The sequence below is a fragment of the Rhineura floridana genome, chromosome 8, assembly GCF_030035675.1.
Source record: "Rhineura floridana isolate rRhiFlo1 chromosome 8, rRhiFlo1.hap2, whole genome shotgun sequence".
NCBI classification, from domain to species: Eukaryota; Metazoa; Chordata; class Lepidosauria; order Squamata; family Rhineuridae; genus Rhineura; species Rhineura floridana.
This window is the reverse complement of record NC_084487.1, coordinates 67,384,595-67,400,394: the sequence shown is the minus strand read 5'-3', so window position 1 is coordinate 67,400,394 and position 15,800 is coordinate 67,384,595. Positions and strand designations below refer to the sequence as shown.

Here is a 15,800-nt window from a genome sequence, read left to right as displayed (position 1 = left end):
GTTCTGTCATTTGACCCAGCAGAATGGGATTTTGTTTTAATAGAGTAAAGGTTACATTTTCACGCTGGTCTCTGCTCTTCAGGAATTTCACAACTTCACAAATATTAACACAGTGGAATTGAACGTGAAAAGTCAAGGCTTTAATATTTAAGCAAAAAGGGAGAAGCCCTGTGCTTGATACCCTTTTATTTATCTGTCTATCTTGAAGCAATAGAACAATAAAATATCAACAGTAAACACACATATAAACAACTACAAGTATAAAAACAATTTTGTATATACTTTTAAAAACAATTTGTTTTGTTTGCTGTTCACTCACGATCTCTATTTTTGCATTTTCAAGATACCTTGCTAAACATTTATCAGCCTTGTTAAACATTTGTCAATGTGGGTAGCTAGAGATGGTATTTTTCAGGGTTCAGTTCCATTTCCAGGAGTGGTATCCAATGACAGACATCCTTTAGCACAAGGAGTGCTAGCTGTGGAATGCAACGTCGCCTCCTCCTTTCTCCACACATCCCTTAAAACTGTTCTGGCTTTTCCCCCAACCCTCAAGAATAAATATGGAGAAGGCCTGGGGGGACAAATGGGTAGAGGAGAGGGAGGGGAAGTTTTATATTTTGACTTTTATAATTTGAGATCAACAGTCTGGTAGGATTGGTAACTCTAATCTTAACTGTTTCTGGCTTCTGGAGCAAAGTTAAAGTTTTCTCAGTGACTTGCAGCACAATCCTATGCGTATTTACTCAGAAGTAATAAGTTCAAAAGGAATGTACTCCTAGGCAAATGTGCCAAACCTTAACCTCTGTTGGGAAAATACACTCAGTTTGTTGAACCTCTTTATTTAATTGTGAGTAAGGCTGATATGAAAGTTCTATTTGAAGTATTTTTTAACTTGAATGGGGGAAGAGTTACTGGAGAGCTCCGAAACTGGCCACTGGCTCACATCTTTTTGCTACTATTGCTTATTTTTCAGTGCTGATGTGTCCATTCCAGCAGCTGAAGACAGCCATTTTTTATCACCAGTTTGAAATATTTCTCTATCCTTGAACATAATCCCCCAAAGGGTGAAATTAAAAAATGAGTAATACTGGGTCTTGCCATCAAGTAGAGCATTCTAAGTTCTGTAACACTCAGTGGCAGTATCTTTCCATCTTTGTGGCTGGCCTTGGGATAGCATTTAATCTCCTGTTCAGCGTCATTTCCTCAAAAAGCCTGCCCAGAAGGAGTTCTAAATATCTGGAGTTATTCTTTTCTAAGCGGAAATGTCTCCCCAACATATCTCACATAGCTGTCAATTGCATAGCTGCTTCCTTGTTACTAAAACCATACTGAATTTTAGGTTTATCTGCAGCCAGTGTTCAAAAATACATAACCTCCAGTGTTCTTGACTGGAAGACTAACTGACTTAGCAAATTGTATAAGCTAATAGCTTGCTTCCAGGAGGTCTACTTAAGAATGAGAAATAAAATTCCTATAGATGTGTTGAGTGATTATGATGGTTGACTGGCTGGCTGATTTTCCTCCTGGGAAATCCTAATTCTCCGCTGCATCTGTCTCATCACTTCAGAGAGGAGCAGAAGACTGAAAAGGTGAATGAAAGGGAGGGGACTAGGGAAAAATCGCTTAACCCAGGCATAGAAAGGGCTATGTAATGACAGCAGTAGGGATGGGATCAGCTTTCTGGTGCCTGTTTGATTGCATTCTGTTGAACTGGCAGGTGGTTTTGCTTTGGGTTAGTTATTATGCTATCCTTTGCTTTTTACCATTCTGATTTTTCCCCCTCCTGAAAAATAACAATATTGTTATCAATGTTTTCCTTTCGGAAAAGAAAGCAGATTTCCCTATGCCCAGTGCCTACCCACCAAATCCCTCCCCTTCTCCTTCTCCCAAATGGTATTGTATCCTTCCCTCCAGCCCTGGGAGAAAGCGAGAGATCGTTTTAATGCAAAGCAAAGACAGAGGGTGGTCAATGTCACATCAGCAAAGCAAAATTGGATGCATTTGTTTTTTAGAAAATCACGTGTCAGAAAATGTCTGGGAAACTCATAGCATTTAGGGTCAGTCTGCAAAGATAGTGAACCTGCGAACTATCAGGAAGTCCAGTACCAAGATTGATTTTAGCAAAATTCCCACCCATCCCTAGGCAGCAGCAAGGGTTTGGGGCGGCAATCAGCCAGGAATGTGCAAGGGCAAGAATCCCAAGGAGGGAAAGGCAATATGGCACTTTTTCTTTTCACACAGGACTTGAAAACAGGGGTGGCTAAACTCCCATCAGGCTTAGCCAGCATGTACAGGGGACAAGGATGATGGGAGCTGTAGTTCAGCAACATTTGCAGTGCCACAAGTTAGCCACCTCTTTTCAAATAACCAGTAATGGCTGCAGGACCAGTTTTCCCCCCATTTACTATTATCACTGACTATAATGGCAAGTGGCTTTGAGATATTTTTGTAGTAAAGGGCAAAGAAATGCAAATAACAGAAACATTAGCAACATATAATTTTGTTTAGCTGCTGCTTTATGATTATATTATTTTATTTCATTGTATTCTTTGACATAATTAGTTTACTCATGCCCATTTTATATTGTGGTGATGAAGGGCTGTAATAATACTTTTAATAAATAATGATATAATAGTGCATATATACAAGTTTGTTTCATGCATTAATATAGTACCATCAAAGGACCACATTTATTATCTTATCGTGTGCCATTCTTTCTCTCTCCAGTCCTTTAGCCAGCCTTCCTTGTTAGATGGGACTGCCACATTTCTAGGTGAGGCTTGTTTTTTTTGGGGGGGAGCATAACAGCAGCCAGTCCCCCCCTCACTGGTGGAGAGGATTTGAGGGCCCAGTCAGAGGAGGGGAAAGGCAGTGACCTTCTCCTCACTCCTCCTTCATGCAGAGAATGTGTTAAGTTACATAATGGGCTATGTAAAGACCAAGTTGACAGAAAATTTAGCATGAACACTAGGAATTAAATAGCCAGCTAACTGTAGTGTATCCAACAATATTTCTGTTCCTCTAGGGCTGTTTTCATCCTTTGCCAGCAAGTACTCAAGAAAAAAAGAAGAAAAATAGCCACTAGGATTATGAGTATAGTGAGAGCTTTAAAAGAGTAAAGGGTAACTTACAGTAGAAATTTTTTCAGATCGTTTTAAGTTATCTATTTCACCCTTCATCAATAAGCATCCTTCTCTACTCATAATAACTGCAGAATAAACAAACTTTTACTTTTTACTGCAGGCAAACAAACATGCTTCTTTATTGCTGGCTTGGTAGATGGCACAACTGAAAATGAAAAGCAAAGCAAAGTCCAAGGGATGGAGTCTAACTGTAGCTCATAATACCAGTTTCTAATATTTAATTTTTCAAAGGTCATATTACTATATAGGCTGCTTTTTTTCAGGATCACTTCAGTAATTATATGGTATCTGTGATCATGAAAAATCCACTTGCAGTCAGGGAACATCTTGAGTAAACAGACTTTGGGAGGCTCTTCCAGATGAGGACTTTGTTGTGCACTGATTCTGCCTTATCTACTGAATTTTTCAGAGGCTTCTGTCCTTAAAATTATTCCTGTTCTTAATCAAGCTACCATTCTTTAAATGGAGGTTGTCATTGTCTGTCATGTCACAAATTAAAAAGACAATTTAAAAAAAATCTGAGGGGGGGAGCACAACTCTGGTGGGGTGCGTATGCCCACATTTGCTCCACTCTGGCTACAGGGTTCTCTCTCTTCCTCCCCTTAAAAAAACAGGCTGAAGACCCTGTATTTTATATCATTCCAAACCACAAGAAAAATACTCCATTTTTGAAGTAGCAGGTTTTCTGGTTGTTGTCCCATTCCAATTCTAATTAGTCAGTCATATCTGTTGATCCCCGTCCCCATTTCAAACCTGTGTCAACCTGGTGTTTTTATCTGGGTTGGCATTCAGTTCATCCTACTCAGACTAGATCCATTGGTTAATAGACATGGCTTACAGATTCTTTAATTTCACTGGGTCTACTCTGAGTACAGCCCTTGGTTCTATGTGCATTCTAAAAAATGTTTTTATTTCAAAGGATGACGGCTCTAGTCCTGTTATTTAATGCTTAGGATAATTATGCTCCCAGGTTGCAATCTGTGCACATTTAGAGTAAACTCCACCGAAAATAATTAGACTTCTGTATGGGATTGTATTTCTTGAATATTCATATCACTTGACACACGCTATCTTGGTATTCTTTGAAGCATCCTGTAAAGTATATCTGTATTAGCTGAGGCAGGTAGCTTGCCTAAGGTCATCTTATATTAGATGTTAGACCCAATGAATGTGTTTTCATTGGGGTAGCGAAATATGCCTAAAGAAGAGATGAATCAGTATGTTTTCTTGATGTTTTGGCCTTGGAGTGAGAAATGAGTTTTGAAGTATTGCTAGAACAAACTATTCAACCTACACTTTTTTTTGTCAGTGTAGGGGAGGTGGAGGTGAAAGGGGATATTGAAAAACTGCATTTATTGGGGGGGGGAGCTAAACACTTAGATTGGAGGTGGCGCAGATAGTTCTTTCAAGTACCTTTTGTTTAACAAAAGCTTTGTTGTTGCTTTAAGCAGTGGCAGAAATACAATCAACAGCCCAGAGGTATTGCAAAATTCTTCAAAATGACCTAATAAGAATGATGCAACTTCATTACATGACATCATTCACAGGAACATTGATGAAGGAAAAATGGCTGCCTGCATATAGCAGAAGAATGAGTTAAGTGCTACTTTTCACATTAGTGTTATAAAATAACTACTTCATAATATGTAGTTACTCCCTTTGATACAATAGATTGGATCCTAATTAGACTGGAGCATCCTTCAAGGATGTTTCCACTTGTAGAAGGGGGGTGGTTACTTTCACTGATTCACCTTTCCCCAGCAGCCCCTTGTACACCCTTAAACTCTGCTCCAATAGAACCAACATGAGAGACGGTACAAGAAGCTGCAGGGAAGAGGAAATTTATTAAAATAGCCTCCCACCTTCTGCCACTGGTATCCTCTGTTGGATCTCAGTCCCATTCATGCATTAAAGGAGTCCTTCTGTTTTTGGATGCTTAGTTAAGATCCAAGCCCTTATAAGCTAGATCTGGCACAAGGGAACCAGGTGATGCCTCTCATCTACATCTAGTATCTATCTAATAATCCTCACTCCTCCTGGCCATTCCTCCATCCATTTGCACTGAAAAAGGAGGCTGGGGGAAGCATAATTTAACAGTGAATACATCTGCCTTCTTTGTTCTGCAGCACAAATTTTAGCTGTGGTGATGCTAGGCTAGTGTGTCTTTCTGCATCCTCAGGCACCGTTTCCAGGGCCATGATTTAAGATAGCTCAAAAATCGAAAAATGGTAGGATGCTGAAATGAGGGATTTGGAGTAACTCCAAAGTTATCCTTTCTGGGAGGTTTGAAGGAATATATCATAGAGTTGGGTAGACAAGGAGACTAGACAATATGCTGTTATGAAAAAAGAGCCAGAGACACTTTCTAGGAAAAACCAGGGAATAAAAAGAGTTCACAGAACCAATGGACAGCCTTTGGTTGTCTTTCAGAAGATTTCTATCTAATTTAAGGATACAATGCTTAGAACAACGAGATAAAAGATACCACACTTGCCAAAACAGTTTAACAGAATCTATATCACATCCTCATTAATGAAAAAGGTTTTTTTTAAAAAGAATAAGTAGTATTATTGTAGGCTAGAAGGCATGTATATTTATTTTTGACAATATCTTGTCCAGCATCCAAGCTTTTCATAAATCTTTGAGGCTTTTAAACTACTTTTGGCACTAGATGCAAAAATACAGAAACATAACAGATTATCTTTTAATCATTAATCGTTATCACATTTACTTGGAAGTATCCCTCATTTCTTTAAACAAAATGCTCCTCTACATATGCTTAGGATTCCAGCTTTAGAATCTGATTTCCTCATTATAAGCTGGCACATTGTCATATTTATGAAACTGATTAATCTCAGAGAAAGGAAGAAATAATATATGGTTGCATTAGTCATTATTAATTATCCTATGTGCATTCTATAATTCATTATGTTTGGAAGCAGAGAAGGGGAAGTTTGCCAAAGGAAGGAGATGAATCTACTCTTAGTAATACCAGAATCAATGATAATGAATATATATTTTTGAAGATGAATCAGTGGTAAGTTTCTATCCCAGAACTGAATTACTAATTAAATTGTTAAAATTAACTGACAATGATTGGACAGTAACACACTCACACAGAGTTTTGTTTAGTGATTTTTCTTCTTTAAAATATTAAAATAATGAATGAAATATTCACCTTGTGTTCAGTTCAAGCACACCAAGAGAGAAAAGTTAATCTTTTGCTTCACAGGGATGAATTCAAAATATATATGGCCAATATTGTTAGCCAATTCCGCCAAATAATCCTGGGAATGATGTTCCCACAGTAACGTGGGGGCGGATTTGCCCTCACCCTCTCCCCAGGAAAAAGACACGGTTGGTATCTCTCGCGGGGAGAGATGAGTTAGAGGGGATACGTGATGCCCTCTAACCTATGGGGAGGGATGCAGCCTCTAAACCACCTTTCTGTGTTTCATCTGTGCCCGCCATCCCTCCCTACATGCAGTAAGGGCTATGCTGGTCATCTGTTTGGGGCCAAATAGGAATTTTTTAGTTGAGTCCCCTTTGTCGGGGCCCTTCGTGTTTGCCTGCTTCATAGTGTTGGGTCTAATTCATTTGACTTTAGGGAGAGGCATGGCAGATGCCCTGTTATGGCATTGAGTTTGGGCAGGTGAGGAAATTGGAGATTGCAGTTAGGTATACTGAGGCATTGTTGGGTAATGCCTTCAGGGATCCCCCAGCCCTTTGGTCCGGGGTGAACCGGGGGTGCCCCTTTGTGGACTGCCATGCACATCAGGGTGAACATGAGTACAGCAGGATCAAGGTGCACATGGGGGATCCACACCCAAGTCTCACCTAGCAAGGAGGGAAAGTTATTCTACATCCTTGGCTGGGGGGGTCAAAGCTACACATTAGAGTGCATGCATAGGGATCTGGGGGGAGACTTCGCTACCAGAAGTAGTTGAATTCCTCACCTGCCCAAATGTTCTAATTTGGTTAACTGGAGATGTTTGTTTCTGATCTGAATATTAAAATATAACTTTCAATCCAATGCCTGCTCTCTGAGTCTTCTTCTTGGGGGTGGGGGCAACTGTCATTTGTTAAGGATACTGAGAGTTATTAAGAGACCCCTATGTCGCTCACAGAACTACAATTCCCAAAGTGGTTTAACAATCAACTCCTCTTCCCAGGGAACTCTGGGAATTGCTGCTCTGTGAGGGGAATAGGGGACCTCTAACAACTCTGAACATCCTTAAATGACAGTTTCCTGGAATCTTTGGGGGAAACCATGACTGGTTAAAGTGGAATCATACTGCTTTAAATGTAAGGTACACATGGGGCTTTTGTCTCTCACAACAGGCACTAAGCTTTTTTTGTGTTTCTCAACCCTATTTGCCCTTCTTATTACAATTGATCTGCCATACTCACAAAATATATTTTCAGTTTCTTGCTTTAGTTACAGCCATTACTGAAATTTACACACATGTACTTGCACACACACACACACAGTTCATTCACTGTCATTCTGCATATATGTTTTGTAGTTTTAATATTGCATAAGCCACAATTTTCACAATATTTGTTTGGCTCACTTTCACATTGTGTTATGGATTTGATGGTCTCAAAATCTTTTTAACAGTTTTAATACAAGTAGCAATGGTTGAATCGGTGAGGGCAGCAAAAAAGAGTTATTTTGCTGTCAGTATTAAGGCATCACTCTCCCGCTCAGCGGAGCTTTTTAAAACTGTACGAGGGCTTTTACATCTTGGCCCTCGGGATACTATAGATTCATCTGTAGCCCGCTGTGAAGAGTTCGCTGGACACTTCCAAGATAAGATCGCTTGCATTCGTCGGAACTTAGACTCCAATATTATAGCAGTTGGATTCAATGAAGCATCCAGATCACGGTCTTGTCCTCATTTATTGGATGAGTTTCAGTTGGTGCAGCTTGAGGACGTTGACAAGATCCTTGGACTGGTGCGGGCGACCACGTCTGTGCTGGATCCTTGCCCCTCTTGGCTGGTGAAAGCTGGCAGGACCGGAACGACTGGCTGGGCCAAGGAGGTAATCAATGCCTCTTTGCGAGAGGGAGTGGTCCCTGACTGCCTAAAAGCGGCGGTAGTGAGACCGCTCCTGAAGAAACCCTCCTTGGACCCAGATAACTTGAACAACTATAGACCTGTGGCGAATGTTCCGTTCCTGGGCAAGGTTCTGGAACGGGTGGTGGCCGGCCAGCTCCAGGGGCTCTTGGATGACACTGATTATCTCGATCCGTTTCAATCCGGTTTTAGGCCTGGGTTTGGTACCGAAACAGCCTTGGTCGCCCTGTATGATGACCTTTGCAGGGAGAGGGACAGGGGGAGTGTGACCCTGTTGATTCTCCTTGATCTCTCAGCTGCTTTCGATACCATCGACCATGGTATCCTTCTGGGAAGGCTCACAGAGTTGGGAGTTGGGGGTACTGCTTGGCAGTGGCTCCGCTCCTACTTGGTGGGTCATCAACAGAAGATAGTGCTTGGGGAACACTGCTCGACACCCTGGACTCTCCATTGTGGAGTCCCACAGGGATCGGTACTGTCCCCCATGCTTTTTAACATCTATATGAAGCCGCTGGGTGCGGTCATCAGGAGTTTTGGAGTGCGTTGTCACCAGTACACTGATGACACGCAACTTTATTTCTCCTTTTCATCTTCCTCAGGTGAGGCTGTTAACGTACTAAACCGTTGCCTGGCCACGATAATGGATTGGATGGGAGCTAACAGACTGAAGCTTAATCCAGACAAGACTGAGACGCTGTTAGTGAGTGCCTTCTCTGCCCAGATGGTGGATGTTCACCCTGTTCTGGATGGGGTTACACTCCCCTTGAAAGAACAGGTTCATAGCTTGGGAGTTCTTTTCGACCCTTCCCTGTCTCTTGAAGCTCAGGTAGCCTCAGTGGCACGGAATGCTTTTTACCATCTTCGATTGGTAGCCCAGCTACGTCCCTATCTGGACAGCGATGACCTCGCCTCAGTCGTTCATGCTCTGGTAACTTCTAGATTGGACTACTGCAATGCGCTCTACGTTGGGCTGCCCTTGAAGACAGTTCGGAAACTACAGTTAGTCCAGAATGCAGCGGCCAGATTGTTGACACGAACCAGAAGGTCCGCTCATATAACACCTGTTCTGGCTCGTCTGCACTGGCTTCCTATTTGTTTCCGGGCTAAATTCAAAGTGCTGGTTTTGACCTATAAAGCCTTACATGGCATGGGACCGCAATACCTGGTGGAGCACCTCTCCCAATATGAAACTACCTGTACACTGCGCTCAACATCTAAGGCCCTCCTCCAAGTACCATCCCATCGAGAAGCTCGGAGGGTGGTGACTAGAAATAGGGCCTTTTCGGTTGTGGCCCCCGAACTGTGGAATGGTCTCCCCGATGAGGTGCGCCTGGCGCCGACGCTGCTATCTTTTCGGTGCCAGGTGAAAACCTTTTTATATTCCCAGGCATTTTAATGTGTACTATTAATATTTATTGATGTATTTTGTTGCTGCTTTGATTTTTGTTTACGTCTGTTTGGTTTGATTCCATTGTATTATTGTATTTATATATTTTTTGATTGTTTTATTGTTATGTACACCGCCCAGAGAGCCCTTGGGCTTAGGGCGGTATATAAATAAAATAAAATAAATAAATAAATAAATAAATAAATAAATAAATAAATAAATCTGCCCATTTCAGGTTCTAATTTTTCCAGTCTTAAGTTCATTTCTTCACATTTCCGCATCAGTTTGTGAATTTTTTTAAAAAAGTCATTATCAAAAATTCATCAGCATTTTCATGCAAATTTCTCCTAATATAATGCAGTTTTGTATGTTATTTTTATGAATATATGCATTTTATGCACACTTTACCCAGTATATGCATTTCTGTACACATTGCTTGGCTGGTGAACTACAGTTCAAAATTTGGAGAAGTGTAGAATTCGAACTTAGTGTGGTTCAGTTTGCATATAGTTTTGGGAAGTGTGAATCAGGAAGGTTTCCCTTTAAATGCAAATGGAATAGAATTTATCCCCTACTCCTAAACACAAGCTTTCTTCACTGATTCAAAATTTGAAAAAGAACATCAGTTTATCACAGAATTCATTGAGATTATAGAAAATTGTTTGGCTGATCTGCTGGATGTGCACGTACATTTTTGGATTGAATTTTGTAAAATACACCATATTGGCTACGTGATATTCATTGTTTTGTGTTACATTGATGCACTAACTATCCTGCTTTATGTAAAACCAAACAATATAGACAATATTGCTAAGTAGTACTAGTAGGAAGTAAAACTTTACCCTGTACGACATTAACCCCATAATTTGCTATGTAAGAAAACATTGATTCAGAGACCCATTCCAGTTCTGATTGAAACAGTATGGAGAGCTTGGAAGCTGGCTAAAGTCTATTGGAAGTTTTGCAACTGCAAAAATTACATTATTTTCATCTGTAAGTTTGAATAAAAAGTGTTTGGGGCTGCTGAGGTCTGAGTTCAAAGAATAATTGTGGTTTGCCAAGCCAAGAAAGAAGGTAATTAAAACAATGTCTTGTATACATTGAAAGCTTCAAAATGATTAAACATTAAAGTTTTTATTATTTTTTATTACTGAGTGGGAATGAAAGTGAAAAATAACCCCAATAATTTGTTACCGAGTATTGTGTTGAATCTTCTATCAGCATTTACATAGCACATTGCAAGTGTTTGATATGGTTCTTATATATTATCTCAGTGATCCTTACAGCAGCTGGTAGGACAGGTCACTGTTGTTATCCCCATTTGGCTAATGAGGACTGAGAAAGATAACGGTTGCTTTTGGTCAAATAGTGAGTTTGTGGCTGAGGTGAGATTTGAACTAGGGATTTCCTGGTCACTCTCCTATTTGTTCTGCTGCACCTTCAGCAAATACAGAAGTAATAACACCACTGAGGTGTGTGAAGCTTTGTAAGCTGAGTCCTTCCAACATTATACATCATTCCACATTCAAGAATCTACAAATAGGTTTGTTTTAATTCATAGTTTATTGGTTTTTCAAATTTTTCTATAACGATACAAGTAACAAGCAACAACAATAAAAGGGTGGGGGAAACAAAGCAGCATAAAACTATTAAGAAAATCAGGCATATGTTTTTTAAAAAGAGAGAGAATATAGAAAAATGGATACAAATTAATAAATTGGGAGAGAAGGTGTTGGGTAGGGACTGGGAAAGGAAGGGAGAGAATAGGCTCTGGCAGAGCCCTACATGGCAAACAGCTCCAAGTAGCAGTCCCTGATCTCAGAGTATTTATGATTTTTTTTGCCTCTGAGTAAAAGTTGTTCTTTCATATGTAGCAAGGGAAGAAAGGTTCTCAGACCAACAAGCATTTGGGGGAGCTGTTTGATCCTTCCAGTGTTGTAAGGCTAGTTGCTTGGCTACCAACAAAGCACGCAGGGTTCAGCTATGGTGTCCTGCTGTCAAATTTCAGGACATTGGGATATAATTCAGTATGACATGAACATCTGAAAAATTTAGAGATGTTCCTAGGACCAAGTTAATGCATGTAAAGACTTCTGCTCAAAACGGGGCCACTCCAGGGCAAGAGCAGATCATATGCTTTAGTGCTGCCACCACCTCACTACAATGCCATGCATCAGTAGATGTAATATGCTTCTGACAGAGGTGATGGGGAGTCCAGTAAGCCCGAAAAACAAGTTTCTGCTGGTTGGAACATAGCCTAAGGTCCAGGGAGCAGAACCTTACTGATATTTTAGGAGGGGAAAAGGCAAGAAGTCCCCATCTTTGCTTATCAGCTGATCCAAGGTAGAGAGCCCTCCAGCCACTTGACTCTTCCACAACACCATCATGCCTCCAATTTTTTAGAGGGATTACACCATAAAGTACGCTTTTCATGTGAGCAAGTCTAATGAGTACTTCACAGTCAACTTCCTCCATACTTCTCTGACAAAATTGGTGATGGAGAGTAACCCCCTGAGTATGTTTTGAACCCAATGCACTCCAGCCAGACAACGAAGACACATAAAAAGACTCCAAAGAAACCCATGGCATAGAATGAATAGGCACAGGATTCTGTCAGCACAAAGGACTCATCAAAAGACAAGCCTTGTGGTAAGCCTCTAGATCACGGCATGCAAAGCCCTCTTGCGCAGTCAGCACTTGCATCTTCTTGAGGGAGAGACATGGAGGAGAGGTGCCCTCCCACAATTTACAGAATAAATAATTCATTTGTGTAAAGTAGCAATGAGGAACAGAAAGTGGAATGCCTCTCAAGACGTAGATCAACCTAAGTAGGACATTCATTTTTATTACATTCACTTTGCCCCACAGACTCAAGGGCAAATGTGTCCACCGGTCCGAATCAGACTGCATTTTCTTAATAATTTTTGGTAAGAATATAAGTAACCATAGAACTAATGTCTTTTGGAATCAGAATTCCCAAGTAGGTCAATTCAGTAGCGCACAACCGAAAGTTCCAAGTTCCATAAAAGTCTGGGGCAAAAGATCATCCAGAGGCATGAGTTCTGATTTAGTCCAGTTGATATTATATCCAGAGTGGCTCTCAAAGCTATTAATGAGAGCCATTAAAGCAGGAATGGACCTCTCCAGGCTTGGGACAAAAAGTAGCATGTTATCAGCATACAAAACCACTTTATGTTCCTCATCTGCCACCCAGAAACCACTGATATCAACGCATTTACGAATGACATAAGCCAAAGGTTCTAAACATACGTCAAAAAGTAATGGTGAAAGAGGGCACCCCTGTCACATTCCCCAGCTCAACAAGAATGGAGGGTAAAGTATCCTATTAGTAAATACTCTTGACTGAGACCTCAAGTTGAGTAACTTCACCCATTTGGAGAACTCCTGAGGAACTCCAAAAGCTTCAAGGGTTTGGAATAGGGCCAAAGGATCTTATCAAAGGCCTTCTCTGCATCAAGTGAGAGAAGGGCTGAAGGAAGATTATTGTGTTTATTCAGGGCTACAAGATTGACTAACAACCTGAGGATGTCCGCCCCCTGATGATGATGCGCAAATCCCACCTGGGCTGGGTGAAAGACTAGAAATCACTTCTTGCAACCTATCTGCCAAAATGGCAGTCAAAATCCTTGTGTCCACATTTATCAGAGAAATTGGTCAATAGCACATAAAGAGGAATCCTTACCAGATTCAGGGAAGACAGAAATATATGCCTCATATAAAGAATGGGGCAAGGTAGGCAATGACCCTTGACAAGGGCCAGGGCTCGCTCACATAAACGTTGTTCTGAATGTTGTTGTCATAGCAGTTGATGAACCATCTGGATGTCCATGGTGCGCTGATCAGCCCCCAAACCAGGAGCCAGAGGAGGGAAACATGGAAGCAGAACAACTCTCCAAATCTTTGCAGGCTGAGCATATCCAAGTGTCTGGGAATGCCAGAGTCAAGTGGAAAGATGGAAAGAGGAGGGAGGGAGGGTGGTAGATTTGGAATACAAAAAAGAAGATTTTTTTTTAAAAAAAGCATAATACACCACCAAGCAAAAACAGCAGGGTGTGCCAAGGGGGGGGGTAGTGAGATACAGACAAAAAAAATAATAACCAAACAAAACAACCCATTAGTTGTTTCACAGCAAGGGCCACCACACACATGACTGAGTCCAGTCAGCCCAAGATGGGCCCACAGGAAGGGGGGAGGAGCTCAATATGAGAAGGGCAAAAGAAAGCAGAGAGAGAAACAAGAAAAAAGGGGGAAAGAGAAGTCATAGAAAAGAGAAAGGAGAGCCACAAAAGAGAGCAGAGGATAATGGGGAAGAGGGCAGGGAGTACATTGGCAAAAAAAACAAGTAGAGGGAGAAATATGAGCATATAAACCAAGAAGCAAAGTGCCTTGATTATGCAAGGAACAAGGAAATATCAAGGCCCCCTAACAAGCCCCCCAAAAGGGGGGCAATCCACCAGCAGTAATTCAGAAAAGAGGGACAGTACAATGAAAAAGGGAACAAAACAATGATGGCACCACTAGAAATAAGGGCACTAACAACTGCAATATGGAATAACTGACAGGATAAGTCAAATACTAAAGTAAAATAAATCTCTCCCCACATATTACTTCACAGTGGAGTGAGGGGGTAGCCTGGAGAAGGAAGACACAAAAAACAAGGAAAGGAAGTACCTATTACAGCATGCAACCAGGAACACACAAATATGCAGACAGCCACATACACACACCTATCACTCAGCACATATAGGCACAGGGAGACAAATGACCACTCACCGAAGCATTCATAAATAGGCAAGCAGCCGCACATGCTTAGGAAGAGGACCAAATGAAAGAAAGAGCATACATAAACACAGAGGAGCATAGGGAAGAGAAATAACACACACACACACACACACACACACACACGTCAAAAGTATCAGTTACTTCACTGTTGAAGCAAAAGGGAAAAAAATTCTGTTACTGCAGAAATCGTTCAAAATGAAAAAGCCCCCACAAATAGGAAGGATAAAAGAAATATCAGGGAAGAAGCAGATATATGGTGTTGCAAAGCACACCTGAAAGGACAGAACCTCAGGGGCATTTGAGAAAAAAACAAGTCCAAAACTCAACAAGAAATAATATAGTAAGCAGGGAACCAGAAACCATGTTACCTCACATGAAAGCAAAAATAAAATAATAAAAGAGTGCGGGGTTAAAAACAGGATTAAGCAACAGTTTATTAGGATTATAAGCAACAGTTTAAAGTAAATTCAGCAACATCACACATTAAACACAAAAACACAAGAAACATTACATATTAAAAAATGAAAGTACATTAAAACATTAAAGTAAAATGTTAAAGTAAACAGTACACATTAAAACACAAGACAGATCCGTATGCCCAGACGGTGCAGCTTCAGACAAGACAATCCAAAGTCAGTGGGTTCACCAGCAACTGCAGATCAACCAAGGGCCTGGCCCAGCAGAGAGCAAAATATCAATCCTTGGTGAGACTCTGCTCCAAACAAGAAGAGTCAGTTGGACTTCAGCAGTCATCAAGCCAGGAGAACAGCCTTGCCTGAGCAGAGCAAGGAAAATTTCAAAGCACTGATCCAAGACAGATAAGTGGAACAAACAGTCAAAGCAACAATTACAATTACTCTTCAGCAGCAAACAGTCAAGGAGGATCTAAAGTGAGCAAAAAACCGTCAGCTGGGGGATCTTTAAAAGACTGGAGGTGGCCATTAACACACATGCAAAACAGGGTGGGAAACTTGATAAAGAAGTTTGCATTGCATTCTAAAGCCATGTGTCTTGCACCTGAAAATGCCTTGTGGGCCTCCACCACCTTGCTTGTATAATCAGGGAAAAGCATAATTTTATAATTGTTTGGCTCCAACCTGAACACCCCCTTCTCCTGTGCCTTGCCCTTGCGCAATAGATCTTCCTTGATTGGGAATCAACGAAATTTTATTATAAAAGCCAAGGGCCAATTCTCATGATGAGAAATGGAAACTGGGCTGCAGTGAGCATGTTCTATGTCCAGAATATAGTCATCTGGCAGGGAGAACAATTTCCCCAATAGGGTTGTCACAAACACTGTGGAGTTCCTTTGCTCGACCCTCTCTAGAACCCCAACAACACATAGATTATTTCTATGAGATCTCCCCTCAAGGTCATATAATT

The 15,800-nt window shown here is 41.0% G+C and overlaps 1 protein-coding gene across 17 annotated transcripts in view; it reads left to right on the top strand.

Annotated features, from left to right (window-relative positions):
* The window catches only part of NAV3 (neuron navigator 3), a 1,044,290-nt gene that overhangs the window by 706,428 nt on the left and 322,062 nt on the right, over positions 1 to 15,800 (top strand). The window lies entirely within an intron of this gene.